The sequence below is a fragment of the Triticum aestivum genome, chromosome 4D (genome assembly GCF_018294505.1).
Source record: "Triticum aestivum cultivar Chinese Spring chromosome 4D, IWGSC CS RefSeq v2.1, whole genome shotgun sequence".
NCBI lineage: Eukaryota > Viridiplantae > Streptophyta > Magnoliopsida > Poales > Poaceae > Triticum > Triticum aestivum.
In genome coordinates this window covers 182,701,828-182,712,389 of record NC_057805.1, presented here as the reverse complement: position 1 = coordinate 182,712,389, position 10,562 = coordinate 182,701,828, and positions in this window count along the sequence as shown.

Below are 10,562 nucleotides of genomic sequence, written 5' to 3'. Positions count from 1 at the left end.
GTCGGCCCAGGGACTGGCCGCCTTGAGCTATATTAAAGGTTCTACCTAAAGTCAGACAAAGTAGTGTGCCGGCTCCGAGTCCTCTATTGTTGAAAGTCGCAGCTCGAAGAACCGACTGTCCGACTAGCAAGAGGCAAGGCAGAAAGGATGCCCACACGAAAAACGGCTAAGAAACAACGAACTTATATAGCAAAAAGACGGCCTCCAAACACGCCTGCCGGCTGTCAGAACAGCCGGCTGGCCGGCTTCCTAAACGCTTAGCTTTAGTCCAGCAAAGCTAGAGTACTTCCCCACCCCAATTGGCCAAGCACTCCTCCAGCTACAGATTGCAGAGCAACTGTCTGACTGGGGAGGCGGCAACCAAGGGAGGGCGGCAAAGGAAACAACAGAAGGATAAAAAGCAAAGTACAAGGAAAAGCCAAAATGCATGCATAAAATATATATACATATAAAGCCCCCAACAGGCCGGCAATCAACATGGTTCGAATACACCCCCTGTGGGTGGAATTGTGCAGACTTAACAGAGTATTGTTCCAAAAGTAACAGGACAGAAAAACAAAAGACGGCAGACTAGACTAAGGCGCGGTGCGGGGGCCGAGCTGGTCGGTGAAGGCGGCCTCGCCGGTTGAAGGAGTGGCCGCCTAGCGGGTCTCGGCTTGGTCACAACCAGCGGCAGGCGACGCACTCGCGCGCGACGTGGTGCTGGAGGCGCGGTCAGGCTGAGGCTGGTCGGCTGCTCCACCAGCCGGCTCGGCGTCTTCACCCTCCTCCTCCTCCTCTTCACCCTCGTCGCTGGAGTCGATCTCCTTCGCCGAGTCTTCACCGTCTGCCGGGTTCAGCCTGAACCACTCCTCCGGCTGGGCGACACCGTTGTCGTCTACCTCGGGGGCGAAGACGCTGGTGTCGGTGTAGTCGGCGATCGCCGAAGCCCGCCGGATGATAGCCGGCCGCGCCGGCTCCAGCTCCGTGTCGGCTTGCTGCCGCCAGGTAGCCAGCTGATCCAGGCTCAGGCCGGGATACCAGGCCTTGACGAACTCCAGCGCCCGCCTGGCGCCGGACCGAGCCGCCGAGGCCTTCCAGGCTTCGAAGTGGCCGACTGCCACCTCCAGCCAATCGGCGGTCCGACTGGGGGTGCGAGGAACCACTTGGCCGGGCCAGAGGGCGGCCAACACTTGCGCCCCGGCACGCTGAAGCCGGCGGAGCAGTCGATGAGCCGGCTGGATGCAGGCCTGGATCGCCAAGAGCTGCTCCTCCAGCGAACGGCCGGCGGTTGGCGAAATCTCAAAGCCAGCCTGCCTCCGCGCCTGGCGGCGGGCCTCGATGACCTGGTTGGCGGCGGTAGAATAGCCAGGGAAATACTCTGTGCAAGAAAGAAGAAGAAAAGAAGAAAAGAACACCAAGTCAGAAAACGAGCCAAAAGCGGCAGACGGCAAGAAAGGACGAAGAAGTAGGCGGCTTACCGTCAACCAGATCTTCGATCTGACCATAGGCAGAGATCAAAGTTTGCCTGGCCTCAGCCCAGCCAGCAGCCTCCGTCTCGTACTCGGCCTGGAGGGCGGCTTCGCGGTCCTGCACTGCCTTCAGACCCGCCTTGTGGCCTTCCTCCTGGTCGGCCAACTTCTTGGCGAGGTGATCGCGTTCCTGCACCAAGGCGGCGACCTTGGCACGAAGGGCAGTCTGAGACTCTCCCAGCTATGCCCTCAGACCGGCGTTGGCCGCTGCAGAGACGGCAGAAAAAGAAAGAACAATAAGAGGAAGTCATCAAGGAAGAGCCGAACCAACTGCTCAGCAGTCGGCCCGAATCTCGGGGACTACACCCAGTGGGTGCGCTGACGCGCCCCCACATGAGATAAAGAACAAAGCACGTACCTCGGCTCTCAGTAAGGTCGGCGGTCTTCTGGGTCAGCTCCCGATCCTGGGAGTTGAAGGCGGCCGCACGAAGGTTGTGGTAGTCCTGCAAGATAGACAGAAGATTGAAGTAAGAACAAGAATAGCAAAGCCAAATCCACTAAGAAGTTCCAAGCCGCCTGCTCAGCAGCTGGCTCGGAACTCGGGGACTACACCCAGTGGGTGCGCTGACGCGCCCCCACGGAAGAAAGCAAGATCAAAAAGAAGCAAGATAAGAAGACTAACCTGGATGGCCTCCCGCATCGCGAGGAATTCGTCGATGAACTGCCTCAGCGCCGTAGCCTGAGCCTGGAGCCGGGTCCGGACGTCCTGCGCGGCCACGTTCATCACGGCCGTCCCTCCGCCCGGCATCCACCCCGAGGTAGCGCTGGCCACCTCCACATCCTGGGCCGACGAGCTGGAGCCCACGGCCGGCTGCGGCTCCGACGCGGCCTTCTGTGGCTCCGACGCAGCCTTCCCCGCACGACGACTCGGCGGCATCCGGACCGCCATCTCAGTCCTCGCGGCCGGCTCGCCCCCCGCCAACTGCGCAGGCAGCAGATCAGGCCGGCCGCCTTGAGCCACCCCAGTTGGCGGGGTCGGCACCGGCGCCCTCTCTAGGACGACGACGTCGTCGTCCCTCTCCAGCCCTGGCTGGTCGCCGCTGGCTCCTTCTGGCGAGGGCTCCATGGCCCCAGGCGCTACGACGCGCAGCGGGGTGACCATCAAGGCCTCCTCCGCCGCCGCCGCAGCTGCAGCCTCCGCTTGGCCTTGGCTGCGGCGTCGGCGAGCGCCTTTGCCGCCTCCTCCTCCTGCGCCGCCTGGGCGGCGGCCGCCTTCCGCGCCTCCGCCTCTCGCACCTCCCGTTCCTCCCGCGCCTCCCGCACGTTCCGTTCTGTCGCTTCCTGAAGGTCGGCACGGGGGTCCACGCGGCGAGTGGTGCTCCCAGACCCCCTCAGCGACTCGACAACAGAGGCGGCAACCGCCCTCTCAAGCGACAACGGAGCTCTGGTTGTTTGGGGAATAGACAAGGGTTCAGGAACCACCAGAGAAAAGAAAGAAAAAAGAGTATACGAAAGAATTCGAACTTACGCCGACACAGTCTGAGGTTGCTTCACCGTCTTGCGGAAGCGAGCCACCTTCGCGGCCGCCTCCTCCCGCCTGGTTGCTGCCGCCTCGCCCCTGGGTTTCTTCGTCCGACTGCCGAACAAACCCTGGGCGGCGCGACGCTTCTGCCCTCGGCCCCGAGCAGGCGGTGCAGCGGAGGAACCCGCGCCGCGTCCAGATGCCGGCCGGCGGCGCGGGGCGACTTCGGCCTCATCATCGTCCGGCCAATCGTCGAAGGTGACTCCATGCCCGGAGCCGCCTTCTTCGCCGCCGGCTTGGCCACCACCCGGCTCGATGTTGTCGTCCATAGCGGCCGCCCCCAAGTCGGGGTCCTCCAGATCGTGCTCCGTCCGGTCGGGGACGAATCGACGCTCCGCTTCTGACCCGCCGGCAGGACGAAGAAGAGGGCTCTGTCGAAAACAAGCCGACTAAGTTAGAGTCGGCCAAGAGGAACTCGGCAACAAACTTAAGAGAAAAAGAAGAGACAAGGAGAGCATACCGTGGGCGGTGGATTGGCTCGGCTGTATGGCTCCTTGCCGAACTGCCACTCTTCGGAGAGTTTGCACATCCTTGGTGCACATCCGGCTCGGATCGAGCTGGCCGCTCATCTGACAGATCAGATGAGGACGGCTCTGGAGCAGAAGTACCCGGCGCGTGACGAAGGCGGCCAGCAGGTCGGGCCCCGTCAAGCCCTCTGACTGGGTCATCGCTCGCACTCGGGCGACGGCTGCGGACCCAACCGGCGTCAGAGTCACGGCCCGAAAGGACCACTGGGGCCGCCAGCCCACCGGTGGGCCGGCTACGTAAGCCGGCAGCTTGATGTAGTCGCCCCATGGGGCGATGTTCCGCACGTAGAAGTACGACTTTTGCCACTTCTTCACCGACTGGATCAGCGTGATGACGGGGAAGGGGTTGTCGGCGACCGACCTCCACGATGCGATGGAGGCGCCAGTCTGAGCCAGCACGCCCTGCATGCGCGTGCCCAGCTTGGACTGGAAGAACTCCCCCCAGAGCTCGAGGGTAGGGAGGACGCCGAGGTAGCCTTCGCACAGGGTGACGAAGGCAGACATCAGCACCACCGCGTTTGGGGTGAGGTGGTGTGGCTGGAGCTGGTAGAACTCGAGCGAGGAGCGGAAGAAGGCGCTCACTGGCAGGCCGATGCCGCGCAAGAAATGTGAGCGGAAGACCACCCGCTCGCCCTCCCGCGGCTCCGCCATAATTTCCTTCGCCGGCGCAAGACGGACCTCCACCTTGTCCGCGCTGGGCAGCCACCGCGTATTGCGGAGGAACTCGACGTGATCCTCGTGGACGTTGGAGCCGTCCCAATCCCCGCCATACTGCTCCGTGGCGGGAGGCATGGCGAAACAAGCGCGGCGGCAGAGGAGCGTGTGGTGGAAGAGCGTGGCGGCGAGGCGCTGTCGCAAGAAACGGCAAGAGAAAGAAGATGGTGGAAGGAGGAGGAGCGTGCGAGAGCCTGCCGCTCTCCCTCCCCCCTACTTATAGCTTCGCGAGGTAAGGCTGGGGAGGCCGGACGTGGGGGGAGACGTGGGATTAACTGCACCCACTCCCCCACTCTTCGCGATTATTACGCCCTAAAGGCGAGCCGAAACTGCCGCAAGGAGACGTGCGGGCGGTTTCGGGCTGCAGAGAATCCGCGCCTGGGCCCGGGCGTGGATGTGGCGGGCCCCCGCCCTGCGGCGACGTCCCGTCGCGCGCGTGAGCTGGCAGGCTTTTTGGCCGAGAGAGGCCACGTGGTTCGCAGGCGGCAAGTGGCCGGCCCGCGGCCAGGTGCACGCACTAGCGAGCTCCCGCCCTCCGACTCCGGAGTTTTTCGACCAAGGCGGCGCACCTAACCAAAGCCGGCTCCCAGCTGCGGACTTGTCAAGATAGGAAGCTGATCGAGCTTCTCAACTCCTACCCAACCTCGAAGCCCAATCAGCTTTGGGGACTACTGTCGGAGTAAATGGCCACGGGTAGCCTAACCGACTGCCCCTGGTTCTTCTAAAAAAATATCAGGCCTTTGGGCCTTCAAGCACTCCAAGCATTGGACCACCTCCCCTGGCCGGCTACCTCTGAAGCCGACTCACGGAAGGCGGCCCAGCATCAGCAACCTCCCCTCCGAGATGACCGCGGGGTGGCCGAGTCCAGGAAGCCGGCCTCGAGGAAGCGCCGACTCCTAGAAGCCGGCCAAGACCGCAACCACCAAAGCAACGCCACATAACGGTGACAAGACGGGTGTGGCCACAGTGCGGCCCACTACCCCCGAAGCCCGAGGCAGGCATGGCCACAGGAGGCCGTACGGGACGGCCATCTCCCGTCCGGCTCGGCACTGTAGCCATGCTAGCCTCAACGTCATCCACGACAGACACCCGTACGGCCCATGGGCAGCGGGTCCCTTCAACCAGAGAGAGGCACGGAGGCGGCCCGGCCTCCCCCAGTCGGCCAAGGGTGTAGCCGGCCCCTAGAAGCTGGCTACCCCCTCCCTTGAAGCATGCGCCACATTAAGGAGACAAGACGAGGTAAGGCTACAGTGAGATCCCTCGAGGCGGCCCACTGTAGCCAAGCTTACCTCAATGAAGCCCTCGTCATCAAGGGCGAGGCTACAATAAGCAGCCGCCGACAAGATCCTAGGCGGTGGGGCCGGCCTGTCGACCAAGAGGCCGGCAGCCGGCGGAACCCACTAGTCGGCGGGCCCCAACAGCCAGCGGAGAAGCCGGCGAGCGTAGACACTGACGGCTCGGACCAGAGCCCAGCCGGATTACAATTGTACCCCCGGGGGGTAGGCCTATATAAACCCCCCGGGGCACCCATGCAAAGGGTTGGCTTCTGAGCATAGCACACACACCATAGAGAGAGAGAAGTGAGAGCTAGCCTTGTTCTTCTTCTCCCTTGAACCCAACAGCTCTAGGAGCGATTGTAGCTACTTTTCCTGATCTAGTGATCATGCGGAGACCCCGCAGAGCAGGACTAGGGGTGTTATCTCCTCGGAGAGCCCCGAACCTGGGTAAGATCCGCCGGCGTGCGTGTCTTCGCCTCATCCCGTTTCCAGGCACTGGCAACGTTTTATTGGCACCCACAATGATAAGCCACCCGTTCGCATATGTCGCACCAACCACCCGACAACAACCTATCTTATATCAATTACTAAACGTGGCATGATAAAAATTCAACTAAGCCTGAACCAAATCATAACATCTACTAACATGGCAATGACATGGCATATCAGATCCTGCTTCTGACATGGCAATGGCAAAGCATATCATCTCAATCATGGCATAATTTAACATGTCAATCAAAGCATAGCATGGCAACAAGAAACTATGATGAAAATAAACTACCAATAATATCCAATGCAGACATAGCATGTTAACATTATGGAATCATCTTCTATTCAATCATGGTTCTTTAAATGCAAATAATGATATATTATTCCAGCAATGCAACCAAACTTGTGCACCGAGTCCCTCGGACTCTCTTATCAACTGTGATCATCTCTGGATCACAAACACACCACCAAAGTGGTCTTTCTCAAGAACAACTCGTGATCCTTACGGCGATCACAACCACGAACAACACTTGGTCTCCAACCGTGATCCTTACGGCGATCACAACCACGACCAATATTTGGCCCGTGATCCTTATGGCGATCACAACCACTTATCTCATCATCAAAATATCGTCGTGACTCCTCACGACTATCTCATAGTTCAAGTTACCATATTCTTGTTATCACATATTTATTTACCAACTTAATTATTTCGGTTTGTCCTCCATTGCGACCAAGACCTGATAGTGGGACCTACTACGAACTGTGTTGCTATCGATAGACTTTATATACACTCTGCAGAGGTAGCACACTGTACCCACACCATGGAACCCATGGCCTCGTCATCCCATTCGGGTGGACCAACGACATTCCGACGAAACCAACCTACTGCCATGACGCTCTCCTGGCCACTCCGACCCAATCCCCAACGGGCTGGTCCTGGGTGGCCCCGTGTCTACCAAAGACACCCGACCACCCTCGTGGTCAACTCCCACTCGGGGACTGGTACCAAAAATCTAAAAAACGAGCACACAAGGTTATGTCCGCTTACCTGATCAGGGTAAGCACGCCCATAACCTTCCCAAGTGGGAGGCACCGGCGAGAGGTCACGACAATAGATCGCATTAAGACCTTCCCAAAAAGGAAAATGTGGCTGCACTGAAAAAGTTTGGTTTGGCGGCACTATGACTCGATCCCATCGATGACGGAGGAGGTTTGTTATTATTAAGTCATTTTATTTCCTTCTCCATCATCATGAACATATTTAACATGAGTGCAACATGCCGCATACAAATGCACGAACAAAATATTGAACTCCTTAAGTGCACAATTATAACATAAAGGACACGACAATAGTATATCAACGGTGCATTACAATCCTCATAACAGTTTATAACGATGACATGCAAATAAAGTAGAGTAGTGACATGGCATTATCAATAACAACATTTTAATTAGCATGGCAAAAGATATCATGAAAACGCAAGCATGCATGACAGGCATAAAGGAATAACTGCAGATGAAAACGATATGAAACAACTGCAACTACACACACAAGGTGCAAGCAAAGTCAATATGCAAGTTCAGGGCTCATTATAAGAGGTTGGCTTGCCTAGGGGTCGGCAAATACTTCGGGAAGAAGTGTGAAACGATCGCGGAAAGATTTGCCGGAAACAGTTCTCTCTCGGAGGGGGCTGTTTACGTGCAAGGGCAAAATGGTCATTTTCACTGTGTCAAAACACAATGAAAATGATACGAGCGGAAAGAGCTTGACGAACAAAGAACATGAGTGCTGGAATCACCTTATTCGGAGTTACGCGTAAAAAGATACGGATGTTTAAAGCTCACGGACTAGTCTATAAAAATACTTCTACAAACAGGTCCCTGGTAGTTTAAACAGAACGTGTCTTTTCTGAAAATACGTTTTCCAGAGAGGGAAACGTATTCCCGGCCGAAGGAGAGGAAAAATACGCTTTGTGAGATTGAAAGCGCACTTTCCAGAAATGTGCTTTCGCGCGGGGAAAATGACTTCGCGGCGTGGCGCCGCCACTTATTCGATGTGGCAAGCGGGGCCACACCCTATGGTCACCGACAGGTGGGGCCGCGCAGGAAGGGGGCCCGCCTGGCCTGGCTTCTTCTTCCTCACGCTCGGGCACGCGCCTGGCCGAGGGAGGAGGAGACCCCGACGGCGACTGCCGGCGATTCGTGCCACGGCGGGGGTCGTGCGACCTACCCAGATGACCAGGGGAGGGAGGCACATCTAGAGGTGGTCTCCGTTGACGGCGAGAGGGGCTGCAGAGAGAGCAGCAAGGCTCGTGGCGGAGAGGAATTTCGGCCACCGGTGGAGCAAGGTGCTCTGGTAGGGGAGAGAAAGTGCCGAGGCTACGGGGAGACTTGGTGGGATCTATAGGTTGCAGTGGTGGTGGAGGAACGGCGAGGAGGGCTCGGGAGTGCCGGAATCGATGGAGGCCCGAGGCGGCGGCCATGGTGGTGATGGGGTCAGAGAGGGGCTCTGAGCTCGGGGAGAGGCTCGGGGAGGGGGTTGTGGACTGCGAGGATGCTCGGGGCATGCTTAAATAGCCACGGGAGGGCTCTAGGGGGAGGGGAGGAGGTGGCACGCGGCAGGCGACGTGTTCGTGCACCGGCGAGGGGCGCAGTGTCGGCAGGCGCGGCCAAGGCTCACGGGAAGCGGCGGGAAGGCGACGAGGAGGGTGCGGACGAGCGCCAGAGGCTCACGGAATCGAGGAAAGCTCGCAGACGAGAGGAGGAAATGGACAGGGGCGAGGAAGAAGACGATGGCCACAGTGGCGTACTGTTTGGTCCTTGGCATGGCTCGCCGCAGAAGAAAACGAAGGGGGCCAGAGGTCCAGAGTGAAGACGACGCCGAGGGGGAGCTGTAGGACATTAATGGCGAGGCCAGAGACAGTCGGAGCAGCGCTGCCGACAAGAACAATGGCTAGACCACCGTTTTGGCTGGCTGCCCTCCTAGTCACCACTGACATGGCACGCTCTGGAGTTTTTACTGAGGCCAGCTCATGTCTACCGTGTAGTCCTTCCAGAGTGGAGTATTACCATGGTAAAGAAACGGGCAGAGACAAATTGAGCTGAGTAAACCAAGCTGCACAAGTTTGCTGTTGCAAACTTGGCAACATCCTAGAGATAAAACCAGAGAGGTTAAATGGTAAAATGGTTGTCTGGGAGGCTTAGGGTAGAAAGGACTACGGTCCTGGGAGTTTTGAGGTAATTTGGACAACTATTTACCATAGTTGTTGTACAACTACCAAATCTGACCCAGAAACTGAATCATGATGAAGCACTCACTAGGAGTGATGGATTGAGCTAAAACTTGGCAAAGCCTGAAGATTTGGACATACCATGATGCTATAAAAAGTTCATACCAAATGGACTTACCAAAATGGTACTTCCTTCACAGCTATCATTTCTGTCCAAAAACTTTAGAAAAATCCTCATGGAAAATGGCTAGATGAAATGAGACACAATCTTGTGGAGATAGGTTATATGAGTAAGAGAAGTCCTGGGAAAATTATCAGCCATAATGGAGCAAGATAAAATACACTTGCTTCACAAACTGAAAATTTGGACAGAAAACAAGAATTGCTCCTGTGCTCACATAGTTCAATGAAATGGACTGAATTTGGTTGGAGGATAATTAATTGAGATACTTGAGAGGATGGAAAAGTTTCATCCCATTTGGAAACACTATGAAGGTACTTCCTTCACAAACTTGTGTTCTGGTCAGAAACTTTGAAAAACTTCACAGGGAGCTAGGGTGAATGGATTGAGCTCATCTTTGGTATCCATGGGTTATTTAACAATGTGAAACACCCTGCCAAATTGCAGCTCAATTGGACTTAGCAATAAAACACTTCCTTTGCAAAATTTCAGAGAAGGCAGAAACTTGCATTGGATCATGTGCCAAATTTTGAACTGTGGAATCATGATATTAGGATGGAACTAGTGATTATATAGCAAGGACAAGCTCCACAATTTATGTGGGAATTTTCTCTGCTATAAAAATAGTAGTTTTGGAAATTGGCAGAAATGCAATATTGGCATTAAATAGGAAAAGGCAATTTTCCTTATTTAATTATGGCCAATATACTTGCCAGAGCTTGGATTAGGCATCAGCATCAACTCCACCAATTCTCATGAATTTAGGAGAAGGCTAGATATGCCTTTGGATTTTATTCCTTAGAAAGGCAAGAAAAGGAATAAATCATAATTCAAAAATATTGCATTGGACTTAGCAATATTTTTGCATATCCAAGGTTAGGAAAGATAGGATGATCTCTGGGATCAATTGGGAGGATCAACAGAACAAGGAAAATGGTGGCTTCTTTGTAATCACAAGGGCATATCCAATTTCCAAAAATTTGGAATTAGGGTTTAAGAGGAATTGAGCTGATGGAAATGAGGTCTTGCCCACTGAAAAAGACATGAGTAGGATTTTGAAAGGTTGGAAATGAAAAAAAATTCTCAGGGTCATCCAGCAAACTCAGGA